Consider the following 16,951-nt stretch of genomic DNA (forward strand, 5'->3'; position numbering starts at 1 on the left):
TTGATACATGCATCCAATACAGCAGAAGTTTATTGGGGTGGTGGGTTCCTTAATAGTAGAAGCTGCCAAATAGGTCACTGTTTCCTTTAGGCTTGCCCAACTCTGCCATATGTAATTCATTTCTTCTGCAATTTCTCATCTTCCCATTTTTGTTCTAAAAGATGTGAACATTTGACATTTGACTAATGATAAACATTTTCCCATGGACTTAAATTGTGCTATAATTTATCAACCCAAAGAACCATCCCTGAATGTCATACTAACTGTCCCACAAAAGTATCACATGATTTCTTTCCCAATCCCACAAGTGACAAGCTATTCTAACAAAACATCATATGATTCATTCATTGGAAGAACAGGCATATCTGCCAAATCTGATTTCACTCAGTTTTTTGTTTTCTAAATCTCATCCAATTTCTGCATCAGTGAATTTTCATCCAATTTTCATCCAATTTCTCCATCAGTGAATTTGTTAAAAACAAATCACATAAAAAATTGGTACACAGTTCTTCCAACACATATATTCTAATTTATACATTTCAATATACAGTCTTTCTAGTAAAATATTTAGCCAACTGTTTTTCTTACTATTATGCATGTTTATATATATATATATATATATATATATATAATCCCTCCAATATACCAATATGCCTTTTATTAGCTTCCTCTACTAGCTGGAGGAGTATACATTGCCTTCTAATAGGATGAGAAAGCCAATCATTTTCAACCAATGTGGACCTTTAATGGTATCTGGTATAGTTTAGATTGTGAATAGGAGTCTTTGAGAAATACATCACTTGATTTTCTATCTGTAACCTCTCCATTCCTCCAGAACAGCCTAAAATATGCCAACAAAATCCAAAGGCAAAAGGATCTTCTCTAGATGTTATACTTTAAATGGTAGTTGCAAGTAAACCAAGACAGGAAGGTGCAATTGCTTTCCTGTCCTTTTTCTGACCTTTGCATAGACATAAGATTGGCTATTGTGGGACCTGAAATTTCTTTGATACAATCTAGCTTGATTTTTATGAAGCTCTTTAATTCTTTTTTTGCTTTTTCATCAGGAGATCTGTATGATCTTTCTCTAGTCATCTGTATGAGCAGGGCCGGATTTAGATGAAAAGAGGCCCTAGGCTATTCCACTTATGAGGCCCTTTCACCTATAGTGAAAGTGTAATTTTAATTTTGCTAACAATTTGAATGTAGGCCCCTCTTGATCTTGAGGCCCTAGGCTGAAGCCTAGTTAGCCTATAGGAAAATCCGGCCCTGTGTATGAGTTTCAATCTATTTTGAGTCATGGGCCAAATTATCTCTGGACATGAATCTTGTGCAACCTTTCTTGCAGGATATATGCCTAAGTTGTTTATGATCAATTTTCAACAATCTACCTGATGCTTATGGAAGCTTACAATTCAGCATGATTCTGATGAATTCCCATCACTTGTATATCTGTACATCAACACATATATTTCAAGACTGCTCATTCTAATTTCTAGCATTGTCCAACTTGGAAGGATGACTTTCAAATAGCTAATCTGGATCTTGAATAGCAAACTGTTGTTTTTTTTTAAAGAAGAGGTGAAACGTAGAAGTTTTAATGAGAAAATTCCAGGCGCTAATGAGAATTGGGAAAGCCAGCATGAACTAAAAAGAGTAAGTGTTGAGAGTAATTATAAGTGGTCATTCCCAAGTAACAAGCAGCCTCTGTTCCTAAGAATTTTAACTGAGGCTTTGTGTAATTCTATTTCAATAGTTTGAGCAAAGCCAGAAAAGTCACATGCTGTAAATACATGAAGCAAGAAACTGATGTATGGCAAAGGAAGGGAAAATCTATATGGAAAAATTAGCAAATACAAATACAATCACTGGATAGAAAGTTGCCACATGTCGGTAATTAGGGGACATATAGGTTACACTGGGTGGGATTTCTTCATGTGTTCCAGATACATGGTTTTGTTTATAAGGCTCTATGGCTTTGCAGGAACACACCCACACACCCTTTCATTCTCTTAAATTAATAACACACCATTAAAGCTGTCTAGTCTCATAGATTATGCTATGCTTAGGCAGATAAGAGTTTTTTTTAAAAAAAAAATCAGATGGTTGAAACATTAGTTTTTGAAATAATAATTTCCCAAAGGATATTAAATCATGCTTATATGGCATATGGGCTTCTCTTAGTTTCACCATCCAGAGTTCTCAATGTGAAAATGAGTGTAAAATTAGAGCTTTGAACTTCCTGTCTATTAATAGAAAAAAGCAAAATAAATCTTCCTAGAGATCTAGTGTATAAAGATATGCATCTTGCTTCAAACCATGGATAGGGGACATGGGATCTTTCAGATGTTGTTTGATCACTATAGCCAAGGTGGCTGAGGCTATTAGGAATTACAGTCCCAAATCTCTGGAGGACTAGAGAAGGTAACACACACTGAGTATGCATGTCCTTAAGTTGCATTTTATTTACCAGGTCAGAATTAAATGTAAATTAAATCTCTTTGGGTATGCTTTTATATCAGCAGTGTAATATGATGTTATCGTCAATATTATTTTAAATCATGTTAATTTATTTACCAGAAATATCTTTCCGCCTTCAAGTGTGCACTTCAATTTAAAATATCAATTTAAAATAATGTACTATAATAAAATTATGTAATACTAAATTAATACAAAAGGAGAATAGGAAAAGATATTTAGTGTGGCAATTCATAAAAGTAAAACTTAGACTTGAATGAAGCAGAGTAGGAACCATGTTGATACTTTTGAATTTTGGTGCTCGAGAAACTCTTGAGAGTACCTTGGATAGCCAAGAAATCAAACAAATTGATAATTGAATAAATTAATACAGAGTTCTCTCTTGAGATACAACTAACCAGGTTCATAAGAAGAACTAGCTCTCTAGAGAAGGCCCTGATGCTGAGGAAAGGTGAAGGAAAGAGAAGAAGAGGACAGCCAAAGCAAGATGGATAGACTCAGTTACAGTGGCAATGAGTGCAACCATTAGAAGACCTGGAGGACCACATTATAGACAGGTCATCATACAGAAAATCTATCTACTTATTGCTAAGAGTCAGATCTGTCCCCAACATAGTTCTTCCAATGCTATACCCCGGTGGTGGGTTTCAATTTTTTTTACTACCAGTTCTGTGGGTGTGGCTTGGTGGGCATGGCATGGCTTTGTGGGTGTCGCTTGGTGGGCATGGCAGGGGAAGGATACTGTAAAATCTCCATTTCCTCCCAATCAGCTAGAAATTGGGAGGCAGAGAATAGATGGGGCTGGGCCAGTCAGAATTTTTACTACCGGTTCTCCGAACTACTCAAAATTTCTGCTACCGGTTCTGAACCGGTTCTGAACCTGCTGAAACCCACCTCTGCTGTATCCATTTATGGTGTAATTGAGTGCATCCATCTTTCAGCTGATTAACCTCTTTTTACTTTCACCTGTCTCAGCATATAGTCTTTGTCAGAGAACTAGGCCTTCCAATGATGTGTTTGAAGAATGATGTGACTGAAAATTTTGTGTCGTGATAAATGAGTGAAACAAGAAGTATTTCCAATGTTCCTCACAGCTCTTAAATTGCACACATAACCAGTCAGTTGAGGTATTTCTGAATATGGATCTAATTCTCCTTTGAAAGGACATTAGTGGACAGATTGCAAGCATGGAGGACGGGTGCTAGATGAAGCAGGAAGAGCCCAGGCTCTATCTTTTTCAACATGCTTCAACAACTGTTTTGGTCTTTGCTTTCTCATATCCTTTCTCTCTTTTTCTTACTTGCATTCACTCTCTTGCTTTCTGCACCTGTAGAGAATGAGGAAAATTTTGACAAAAATATGTAAAATAGTTACATAGGCAATGGGGACCAAATCATTCTTTAAATTCTGGTATACAAGATAATATTGGGAAGCAGATTCCCTGATTCACTGAAGTATATGAAAGCAGGAGGTAAAGCCCAGTCACACTTGCAAAATTCAGTTTTTAAAGCCCATCTTGATAAAGTGTAATGCCGGTCTTCCTGTGGAATTGATTTTCTGGGGGGCTGGCAGCTCCTTTCATTTTCTCATGCTCTCTTTTGACCTTTCTCTCACTCTTGTCTTGCTCACTCATTTTCTGTCTCTGACTCACTCACTTAGTCTTTCTTTCTTTCTTGCTCCCTCTTGCTCTGTCTCACTTTCTCCCTGCCCCTATATTCCTATCTGTCAGCCAGCTCTTATTAGGCATGGAGTTAGCACTTTTTCCGAAGAGCAGGAGACATTGACAAGTCACATGCAAAAAAGACAGGTTTGGAAGAGTGTTATGCAAGCTCCATCATATGTTTTGGTTACCTCTCAGCTGGTTAAGAGGAACAGAACAGGACATATGGTTTGACTCCCTTTTAATGTCCCTTTCTCCATGCTTCACCACTAGGTGATGCAGAGGACTTGTCAAGGAGAATGGTGGCATTTTCTCTCACTGTCTCATGTGCCTCTCATTAGTGCCTGGATTCTGTCATTTGGACTATTTGGGGACTTGGTTTAGAGGTCTTTTCAAAGAGCACTAGATTATTGTGTCCAGAAATAGCTTGAGTGACTGGTGTAGTGAGCAACTCCAAACCTGTGACTTATCATTCAGGCAATTAGTGGCGGCCAAACCTTCTGTCCCAGACACCCTCTCACATTCACTCAACCCTACTACATAACACATTATGAGAACCAGGTAATGCTTGATGGGAAGAGAAATGAAGCCAGGGTAATTCACCAATTGTTTTCTTTAAAACCATAAGGACAGCATCAATTACTGCTCTCAATCCTAAGGCAGACTAAGACTTGGTATAATTATAAATATTTTTAATTCAATTTTAGTGGAATTATGTTTATAATTAAATTATAGAATCTTACAAACAGGAAAGTTTATATATCATGGGAATCTGCAACATTAAATGGTTAATGCTCTTTTTCTTCAAGGGCGTATAAGGGAGGTGAGCAAAAATTATAACTTTGTGTCTGTCATAAAGCAGAAATTAAAATAGGCTAGCCTTACTGATACATATGTGCCTATTTAACATTGCATAACTCCCGCTCTTGTTGTTTTTCTTTCATGTTTTTTTTCCATTCTGCCTAAAATTGGGTTCAAACCCTATAGAAATTTTTTTCCTATTAAGTTCTAAATGCATTAAATATTGCTGTTCAAACTTTGTCCAAACTTTGGTGCTGACTTCTTCACAAGTTTGCAGGTTTTGGTTTTCATTAACCCTTTTTTGAGTTTTTCCTCTTTTCTTCTTCTTTTTTTGGCTTAAAATTTGCAGTCAACGTTTATTTTTATCAGACTTCTTTTCTTTAAGATGTTTCATCAGTTTTGCATTTTGGACTGAATCTAATAACCTTGTCTCTTATTTTTGGCAATGTCAATTATTAACCTTTTGATTGTCAGTTCTTTTTAGCTAGTAAAGTGTGAAGTGTAAAAGATATTTAAAAATTAAACACACAGTACAACAGCTCACTGTCAAAACAGGGCAAAGAGGATGGAAATTCAGACAGAGAAGGCTTTAGAGAAACACTAAGTAACTGAAGTAATACTGCATGTGCAAATGAGCCAAGCATCCCTTTCTTAGAAAGATTTATAATATGATCCTAAGATTGCTGTTGGGATTTGCTCCCTTATAAGCAAGGCTGGGGCTGCCTCTTTACACATTCTACTGGGGATTAAAAATAATAAGGCATAATAAGAGAGCCTGCAATACAGGTGGTCCTTGTTTTCCAGACACAATTGGGACTTGAAATTTGGACACTAAAAAGTTCAGTTGTTAAGTAGATCATGTTCAATTTGCCATGGCCATTAAGTAAATCATGCAGTTATTAAATGAATCTCACTTCCCCCATTCATTTTGCTTGTCAGAAGCTGCCTGGGAAGGATGGAAAATGCAACCATGTGATCCCAGAATGCTACAATGAAGACCCTTGCTGCCTTCCTGGTGACCAGCTCAAGGTCATCCAGTTGACTTTGTACCTAAGGCAGGACCAGAACTCACAATCTCCTGGTAAGTGGTTGCTTAACCACTATACCAAACTGGCTCCACCATTTCAAGTGTATAAACAACAGAACAAATCAGAAGGATGCAACAGGACAAATGCAAAGCAAAATGTTTAGAACAATCTGACATGTGTTTTCCAAAGCGAATGTCTGAAACAAGTGTTATATGAACTATTCGAGCAGTAGGATTACAACTGACTTTAAAAAACAAATCTTTAACATGTACTGTATGCTACATTATTAAATAATTTCTATAAAGGGGGGAAAAAACCTCTCAGTATTGTCGTGGATTTAAAACACAATCATGCATGGTCATTTAAAATGTATGGCTCCTTTGGCATACTCATAGGAGTGGCAAAAAAGCAGCAACAAGTTAAATGGTTCCCCTGGAGAATCGGGATCTTGTAGGTCCCTCTGTTTTTCAGCTGGAAGCAATGCTTCTGCTTGAGTAATGTTCCAGATCCCTGTCTACTGACTGAAAGGACGGCTGCCTGCCAGCTGCTTGGCACAACCCCTCAACTTTCAGCAAGTTCTGAAAAGTAGTTCTCAATCCACTCTGAGTGAGATCATCCTGGAGGATAAGCAGGCTTGTTTTGCTATTCATTTGGGATGGCTTGAATCCCCAGCAAGTCGTGGTGTGGTAGGGCTCTTAGCCAAGAGTTATTTATTAGCATGATCTAAATGGAAGGAGAAGCTGAGGCCAAAGTATTCAAGCTCTACAGTGACATCCTTATCCTCTAATAAGGAATATGTAAAGTGGGGCATCCAGGTAATAAGCAGTTCATCATATCCGCTCAAGGCTCCACAACCTTCTCCCCCTTATGACTATGCTCTTTCCCTTGAGATTTCCTCACCATGTTTCCCTTCTTTGCCTCACTCTCTTGGTCTCTACCTTCACAATACCATCAGATCCCAAGACTACCTTCTTCCCAGTTCATCTACTTTTCTCTACTTTCATAGAATCCTAAGGTTGGAAAGGCTCTTGGAAGTTTTCTAGTCCAACTTTTTTTCCCAGAACAGGAATCCTCAGACTATCCCCAACAAATTGCCACCAAACTTTCTGGAAAATTTCCAGTGATGGAGCACTCACAGTTCCAGGAGATTAGTTGTTTCACTGCTTAATAACTTCTATTCAGAGTCAGGAAATCCCTCATTTAAAAATTATTGTTCTTTCTATTAAAAATGTGAAATCTACTTTGATCTTATTGTCTTCATGTAGCTATTTTAGGGCCCAATATGGAAACAGTTCGTCATTGATTTTTTAAAAAAAAATAATTATTTTTCAATCTATCCTACAGATCTGAAGTGTACCAGATTGATAAGGTTTGTCCAAAATCCAGATGTTCACTTTGGCATTCTATGGGATGAGTTTACCAATGCTATTATTGAAGTAGATTTTTCCATCTGAATCTTCAATTAAAAATAAAAACAAAGTCATTTTATAATAAATAGAATGAATACAAAATCAAATCACATTGGAATAGGACAAATCAACTATTCAAATCTCATAAAAGCAGCTATATTACTTTATATGAATAAATCTGTAATAAATCTATATTACCAATATTGTCATCTTTATCTTGAAAAATAAATGAATGCTGACATTTAATCAGGGGATATCAAACAGTCTATACTGATTTATAAAAAAGAGTTGCTGGCACTAAAGACATTGTGATAAAGATAAATTGTCTATAGATACTAGAAATAGCAATAGCACTTAGACTTATATACCACTTCACAATGCTTTACAGCCCTCTCAAGCAGTCTAAATGGAATTTTGAGTGGGATGTACTGTACCTTTTATATTTCCATTATTTCTCAAAGCCTTACGAGAGAAAGCGTAGCAATAGAGATGCTACAATGTCTACAGGGGTGAAAATTTGTGTGGTGTCAAACTGATGAAGGAAGAGATTTTGCATCATGGCACAAGTCCAGGACCTTCTCTACATGTGTATCACAAAGAGCCTTGATAGTACAGGGGTTTAGTGTACCCTGTTATTAACACAGCTGCCTGCAATTTCTGCTGGTTCGAATCTCTCCAAGGCTCAAGGTTGACTCAGCCTTTCATCCTTTCTAAGGTAGGTGAAATGAGGACCCAGTTTGTGGGGGCAATAAGCTGACTTTGTATAAAATATACAAAAGAATGAAGGTTATTGCTTAACGCATTGTAAACCGCCCTGAGTCTCCGGAGAAGGGCGGCATATAAATCAAATTTTTTTTAAAAAAAATAGGGCTGCACCCTGAAATGCAACTCTCTAAGGGCTCTTTCATCTTTCTGACAAAAACAGTGAGAGCCTATGGATACTACTGGGTGATGCATGGTTTCTTTGATAGTTTTTGCCAAAATTGTATTGAAACAAGCACTTAATTAATATGGGCTGGAATTATAAAATAGAAAAATAAGTAATTGTATTGTCTCTTTGGAATGAAACACAAACCACTTATTAAGAACAGCAACCGTTCCTTTAATAGTAGACAAGCTATGTTGCTGTTGTTATATAGACAACAATACGAAATCCCAGGTTCCAGTTCATTAGCTGGTTTTGTCCCTTCATTTGCATTGAGCTTTCCCAAGAACCCAGGACATTTGTATACTTTCTATTTCAAAATGTGTACTAGTGTTTGAAAATGCCACAATATTTTAACCTCCTCATTTTGACTACTTTTCCCCAACTCTATATTTTTCATTATGGGCACACGATAATTTTTATAGATGTTCCAGTGAACCATTTTATGCTCTGTTGTTGTTTATAATCAGTCTGTGCAATCTTTTTCTCTTCGTTGCACAATCTGCACTTTAAATAATTTGATGATTTTTCAGTTCTAGCCTTGATTGCACTAGTTCACACAGCTTGTGCTTGTGCAGCCAAAATCCAGTCTTCAGTTTCTCTTTCAGTGTTCCAGTTGTAAGCATTGCCAAGTTTCATCTTTATCCATTTTCCCTCCATTTTTTTGTTGAAATTGACTATGCAATGTTTTTCCTTGCCAGTATTCTGTTGTGTTTTTATTACATTATTTCAATGCTCATGTTTTGTTTCCTGTAGATTCAAGTTTCAATTTTTAACTTACATCAGTGCTTGCTCTTGACTGTGTTTTACATAATCAGCCAATGCATGCTTTTCTTCTTTTGATTATTTAACTGGAAGTAAACCTCTATCTCCACTTCTAAGGGGCAGCTATAATCTATCAATATCACTGTGGAATGATTGCATAGCCATAGTGAATAGTCAACACTTCTCTTGTTTTTTAGTTTAAACTGTCCAGTTCAATCTCCATCCAGTTAATAATTCCAGCAGTGGAGTTATGACATGTACGACCCAGGTAATGATGGTTTTGATGGTGTTCCTTTATTTAATTTTGTCTTTTGCATTTTTTTCTCAATCTTTGGGTGTATTCTTTACTAATCATATTTTTAATTGTTTATGTTTGATGTTATTAACTGTAAAATGCCCAGATGCTTGTAAGCTTCATCAAAATGACTCCTAATGGTTTGGCCATTCAGCATTTCAATTTCATAACTGCTTGTGATAGTTTCCTGGTTTATTGCCAATGTAGCACATATCTCTAGGCCAAATTCATTTGCTATATCTGTGCTAAAAAAATTTATGGTATTTGCCAATGACCAGATTTTGTTTTTTGATTTTTTTTCATAAAGATTCAGATCACCCACATAAAGCAAATATAAAGTTTATTAGTATTTTTTTTGCTGTTTGATAGCTAAGATTTGTTTGCTTGTTTTTCAAAAGCACTGAAAGTGGGATCACAGCAATGGTAATAAGGGTATTTATTTATTTATTTATTTATTTATTTATTTATTTATTTATTTATTTATTTACTTCAAATTTATATACCACCCTTCTCCCTAGGGACTCAGGGCGGTGTACAGCCAAATAAAAACACATAATAAATACATTAAGAACAGATTAAAAGGAAATATCTCAATTTGGCCCAAAATTTAAAAAGACAAACAAATTTAAAATCATTTAAAGGATTTTAAGGTATAATGTGTATCACTCCAGAAGATGTCTCTCCTATTGCTGACAAAACGATACATTTCATTTCTGACCACTGACTCTGTCGGTCTTCCACTGCTTTATTACTTTTTCTATAAACATACTAAAGCCTTGGTAGTACAGTGGTCTAAAGCACCCTGTTATTAAGACCAGCTGCCTGCAATTACTGCAGGTTCGAATCTCGCCAGACTAAAGTTGACTCAGCCTTCCATCCTTTCTAAGATAGGTAAATTGAGGACCCAGTTGTGGGGGCAATAAGATGACTTTGTATAAAATATACAAAAGTATGAAGGCTATTGCTTAGCACATTGTAAGCTGCCCTGAGTCTCCGGAGAAGGGCGGCATATAAATCAATTTTTTTAAAAAAAATGTTTTTCTGAAACCAGTTGCTTCAAAACTTTTGATATTCCAGCTACATGGTAATAAATGAAACCCTTTTTATAATCAGTCCAGACCATATGAAAATTAGATTTCACCTTTTACAATTCCAAAATAATTTTATCAATCAGAAGTTCATCTTTTGTACCTCTGTTTTCCTTTTTATTTCTTTTCTGTTCTTCTGAAAGGATATCACTTTCTTTCAAATAATCTTGAATGCTGTTTGCTATTATGCCAGTGAGTAATTTAAACATTGTAGGCAAGCATTAGCAGCTATAGGTTCCTAGTATTGTCCATTTTGTTGGGTCTTTCTGAATCAGATAAGTCTTGTCAGTTGTTAACCAATTGCTGAGGTCTCCTTTGGGCAATTTTTCATTAATCTGTTTAGCTATAATTGGATGTAAGCTATTCTGATATTGGAGCCAAAAGTCATCCAATTGATAATTTCCTGGAGAAATCCATTTTTAAATCCTTTTCACACAATTTATAATAATTTCTACTGCTAATATTCATTCTTCCACTTAATTCTTTACAAAATTCATACGCAAATTCTTTTATCCATCCAACATTTTTATTTTGACTGTTCCATAGATTTTTCCAAACTTGGAATGTTTTCTTTTTGTTTGGTTTTCTGTTTTCAGAATTTCTGTTGCCATTTATACTTTGGTAGAATTGCCAATTGGAAAGAATTGAAATAGCTGATTTTGCTTAAATTGAATGATTTGTGCCTCATAGCATTAAATTTTCTTAGGTATTGCTGTTATCTGTTGCTTTATGATTTCCAAATATTTTCAATTTTTCTGGTGCTAAGCCAATACTTTTTTTTATTAGGCTTGTCTTGTCTTTTAGGGTCTTTCTGATTTTTTCCCCAGTTGTGAATCCCTGAATGTTTTATTTCTAGTATGAATCTCCTTTAATCTGCTAATCTTTGATTAGTGATATTTGAGTCTGAATAAATATTTTCCACAATTCAAATATTTGATTTAAGTAGACCCATTTTGTTGGCTTCTATTTATAATAGCAGGCATAATGAATCAGAATCAGAATAGAGGTGGAACGGACCTTGGAGGTGGAAGGGACCTTGGAGTTGGAAGGGACCTTGGAGGTCTTCTATACCATTTCAGGCAAGTGACTGTCCATTCTCCTTAAAAACCTCCAGTGGTAAAGTACCCACAACATCTGTTGCACTAGTTAATTGTCCTCACTGTTAGGAAGTTTCTCCTTAATTTCAGGTTGCTTCTCTCCTTGATTAGTTTCCATTCATTGTTTCTTGTCCTGCCCCCTGATGCTTTGGAAACTGGAGTGACCCTTTTAAAGATCCTAATTCACAATGCCATATTAGTAAAGGGACAAAGGTAGACTGATGGGGGCAACTAAGTTCTGTAGGAAACTTGAAGCATCTGACTATGCTTAGTTTAGAAGAGAGAAAATTAAGTTCTAATCTGTTTTAGAGCTGCCAAATTGAAGAGGGAATGGACTTGTTCTCTATGGTCCCCAGGGATACGAGTAGAATTAAATGGTGGAAATTGTAGAATAATGGCTTTTGACTTACAAAAACATTAGAACAGAGTGTCTTGGCAGGTGGTAAGGCTTTGCTTTCCTGGGAGCTTTTAAGCAAAAGTTGTATAGCCATCTGTCATATGTTGGAGTTGCTTCTTGTGCTGAACAGACTAAATGACTTCCATGGTTCATTCTATTTTTTTTAATTCGGTAATAAAAGTATTCCTTTTGGCAAATATACCCTATCTGTATAATTTTTTTATAGGTCTTCTGAATCAAAATACTGCATCCTTCATTAAGCAATCGTATCAGGAGTGGAAAGAAAAGGAAACCAATCCACAACAATGCTGTTGAGGAGAAGAGGAACAATTCAAAGGGGCAGCATTGCATCTATAATAAAGTCTTCTTTATTGGTTTGTCTCTCCATAGTGCCTCATTGTTTGGACTGTCACTCACTGGAATGAATGTGCTTTAGATGTTAACCCCCTCCCTCCTCAGCTCTGAATGCAGTCTACAAAAAAGAGAGGAGGAATCAAAGGATTATTGTTAACTGGACAAAAAGAGACAACATGTCTTGGGAAGCTAAAGAGATACATGCCCTGACTGAAGAAGGGGGTTGGGAGACAAGGTTGTCAAGCTTTATTAATGCCCTGAATAGGATGCTTCACTTTCACTGACTTCTTTTCAGCTTCACAGCATCTTTGGATTAGAGACTGGGCTGAAAGAGAGTAGCTGATAATCAAATGTATTAAGTCTGTAGCTCATAGTTGTCGACATGCACCCAGAAATAATGAAGAAATGTTATCAGTATTTAGGATTTCACTGGATCTCTGTTTGAGAAATTAGATTAGAACAGCCTGCTCAAAACTGGGAAAAGCCACTGAATAGGAATTTAGGGTGTTGTAATGCTAGCACATCTGGAGGATGTTGCAGAAGATAAACTCAGAGCCTTATATCAGGAGAAAACAGAAGTCAGGGTTATGGGATGACTTGTTTTGTCCACGAATTGGCGACAAAAGCAAAAACATGGCTCTGAGAAAGAAGAAATGCGCTAATTCAGTCCATATGCTCCAGGATTTACATCTTAACTGGTAAAGATTGTAGATTAAGACAATCTAATTTAGACCTCGAACAAGTGGTTACAGCTGAGAATTGGAAATGTTTGATCAGAACAGCATGTGTTTATTTATTTAATTAATAAATTCAGTTTGGACACCCTTGACCCCAAACTAAACTGACTCTGGGCTGTTCACAAATAGTAATATAAAACAGTACCAACCAAAACCAAGATGGCACCTGGACCTACTATACAAACATAAAACAAAAATAGCGATCAAAATAAAAGAATAACAGTGTTGGAAGAGAACTTGGAGATCTTCTGGTTCAGCCTTTCTCTCAAGCAAGAAAATCTATGCCATTTCAGACAAATAGTTGTTCAATCTCTTCTTAAAAAGCTCCACATCTTTGAAGGCAAGTTGTTCCACCAGTTAGTTGTTCTGTCAGGAAATTTCTTCTTATTTCTTGATTGGTTCTTTCCTTGACCCTCCCAAGAGCCATACAATTTCTTTAAAGGGTCATCATATGATCTATCTCTGTGAGATCACATCATCCTCTTATACACACAAAAACATTATACAGTATATTCTGTATTTAAAATTATATCTCCCATTTTCTGTCTTCTATCTCTGAAGTCTAAGGAAGAAACAGGGCAAGTGGAAACAGAAGTAATAGAAGACATTTCAGAATTGCAGTGACTAGTTCAAGACCAACAACTTAGATAACTATTGTTTTGTTTTCTTTTTTTAGAACATAAAAAGCTATTATATTTCAGTAAGTAATTATTATTGGTAAACTTCTAATATTGGAAACATTATGAATTAGAATTCCAGTTTCTAGGGAGCACAACAAGAAAATGCTATTGGACTCATATTCTTCACAGTTTTGTGTAGGCCTCAAACAGGTCATTGTGGCAACTGCTCAAGTAGGCCTTTTTTGTGATCCAGCAAAGGTTGGGTATGTTTGTTTAATGTTCTTATGTTTTTAAATCCCCTAAATTAAAATTGATTTTCCTATATTGTCTAAATGCAAAGTTTTAGTCAGTCAAACCAACTGATCAATAAAGACCTTGCAAAAAATCAAGATAGATTGCTCTTTTTCAACCCCAACAAGAACACATGCCATGTAATCTTTATGAGGGTCCATTTTTGTATATGCATGGAGTAAGTCAAATCCTCCACATGATATGCATCATAGACATACCTTACAATTTACACCTATCCAAGCAGGGCAAATGCCTACAGCAAAGGTGTAAAATAAGTGATCTGTCAGCCCCTAGTGACTTCCCAGAGTCTGTTTTGTGACCCCCCCCCCCACCTAAGGCCCCTCTGGGTAGTAAGGAGAAAAAAACTTGGGGGCTTAAGGAGTAAAATGGATATTTAACCCTTACAAAAGATCAATGGATCTATTTTATCTGTCCTTCTACCCACCCACATATTGGGCCCTCTTTTTATCTTAGCATAGCCAGTTTTAGAATGTGCTTTGTGGTTCATCCGTTAAGACAACAAAGCTACATATCCTTGGCCTATAAATCAGTGGTGAGCTGGAACCTTGATAGCACCAAATTATACTTGTGTGGAATTTATACACAGATTTACCTTCTCATCCAGGCCATTAAAATTTATCTCAGCTACAGTTATTTCAATGATAGAGATTAAATCAGTTCAAAAACTAAGTGCTGAGTACTTTCACATCATACTATGTCTAAGCTCTAATTAAGTGATGATGTGGAATAAGGATTTTATTACAGCTCTTATCTTCATCATGATTTCATTCTTTCTAAATCTGCCAAAGTAAACATAGATCCTTGTCTAAAAATCTTTCATGGCCTGCTATAGGTTGGATTATCAGGGCCCACATGAAAACCGTATGTGTGAAAATGCCATTTCTAAAGGCTATCCTTAGGGTCAAATGTTCAGCTGAGGTCTCCACTTCCTTCTCTTGCCTCTCCAGTGCAATGTATATTGGTGTTGATGTAACCCCTCAAAGAGAAGTGTGAGAATTGGAGTAATTTGTTCAAACCCTTCAATTCAACAATTTGGGTTCAAATGTAATCAGTTCCATTCCCAGACATCTAGTTAGCTAGAGGCATGTACTACCTTTCATCTATTTTGAGGTGCTTGATTTGCTGTGAGATCTTTTATCTGTCATCTTGCCCAGAGGTGCGTTTCAACAGCTTCTGACCAGTTCTGGAGAACCGGTAGCAGAAATTTTGAGTAGTTCGGAGAACCGGTAAATACCACCTCTGACTGGCCCCGCCCCCATCTATTCTCTGCCTCCCAAGTCCCAGCTGATTGGGAGGAAATGGGGATTTTGCAGTAACCTTCCCCTGGAGTGGGGTGGGAATGGAGATTTTACAGTATCCTTTCCCTGCAATGCCCACCAAGCCACACCCACCAAGCCATGCCCGCCCACCAAGCCACGCCTACAGAACTGATAGTAAAAAATTTTGAAACCCACCACTGATCTTGCCACATAGCAAGGGCTCCCCACCAAATGTGAGGATAAGTTGTCACAAGGGAGCATCCTTCTCATCACCAAACCACTGCTGTTTTTGATCTGGTGTTCCAAGTTGAAAACATGTAGTGTTTTTAATCCTATGCTGGCAGAAGGCCTCCTATCTGGATGTTCCACATCACAGCAAAGAGGAGCTGTTGGAGCCTGGCAATCTGATGGGCTCTAAGTGGTCATCTGTTGATTTCCTCTCCCATGAAAAGCCCTCCCTTCCAGACGGACAATGGTAGGGTGAGTGGTTGAAGGGATACAGGTGAAGCCAGGACAAGCCAGCCAGGAGCTGCTGAGAACCACATTACCATGAACCAAAGTGTGGAGAAGAAGGAGCTCAAAGCCACAAGGTGCCTTGGCAGGGTGCTTCAGTGCAGCGGTGATAAAACAACATATAAATATTGACATTGTCAACAATTTCCATCTCCATAATATATTCCATCTGACCTCAATGAAAGGGTAGAGACCCACAGGAGACCCCAATTCTGCTCCATCTTTCATTCATGAGATTGATTGTCTTTCTGCTTGTAGATTATACTGGATAGGAGGGAGAAAGATGGCAGAGCTTGTACCCACATGGTCCTGAAAGTACCTCATGTTCTTGTGGGCAGGTAGCAACTTTAATCAAGGTGCATTGAAGATAGACTGTGGGGCAACGTTTTTCATACCAAAATATCTTTCCTCTGATTCACGGATGAAAAAAAAAACCTCATTACTGTGCATCATGGAAGCATGTTAAGAAAAAACTGAGGTAGGGCTCCTCTGCTTCAACCAGCCAGTCAGCTTCTCTAATAGCTGCTGTTACCTACTAAAGAAAATTAGTTGTTCTCCTTTAACAAAGAGAAACAAGACTTCACTTCATTTCATGGCTTCATTCTGAAGAGGTGCTTCAGGCAAAGCTTCAATGAAGTGAAGTGCCTTTCAAAAATCTGCACGACCCTATTGACTAACCCTCTTTCTCCCATCCCTTTTTCCTTCCTTTGCTCCCTTCTTTCTTTATCTTTTTCTCTTGTTGATTAGATTGTATCCTTCACTATGAATTAGGCAATATTTTTTTTTACTCTTATGAAAATTTATGACGCATCAGCTGCATATGAAGATTAGCTACTATAATATCATGATCACATTGCTGGTAACAGAGTCTACAATAACATAAGACCCATTTCCACATGAAAGCCTAACCTCATTTTCACTGAACTGGGATAATTGTCTGAAGGAAATACTGTTGCAGACAAAGTCAACAATGAAGCCACTGTGCTCAGGAGGAACCTGTTTAAAGGAAATCCTGGAATTGTTAGTGAACTTATTCATAACATTTAACAAGTGTAACTCAGTAGTTGCTAGACCAAACAATCAAAAAAAAGTGGAGCAACTTTGTCCGGTTTGTGGGAAAGGAATGTTTCTCTTAACTGATTTTCTGGGTTGACATTCCAGAGATGCCCAATGACAAAGAATTTGATGGTCAAATATATCTTGAACCGAATGA

Source organism: Pituophis catenifer, unplaced genomic scaffold (assembly GCF_029215685.1).
Source record: "Pituophis catenifer annectens isolate HBS135680 unplaced genomic scaffold, rPitCat1.0.hap2 SCAF_1, whole genome shotgun sequence".
Lineage (NCBI taxonomy): Eukaryota > Metazoa > Chordata > Lepidosauria > Squamata > Colubridae > Pituophis > Pituophis catenifer.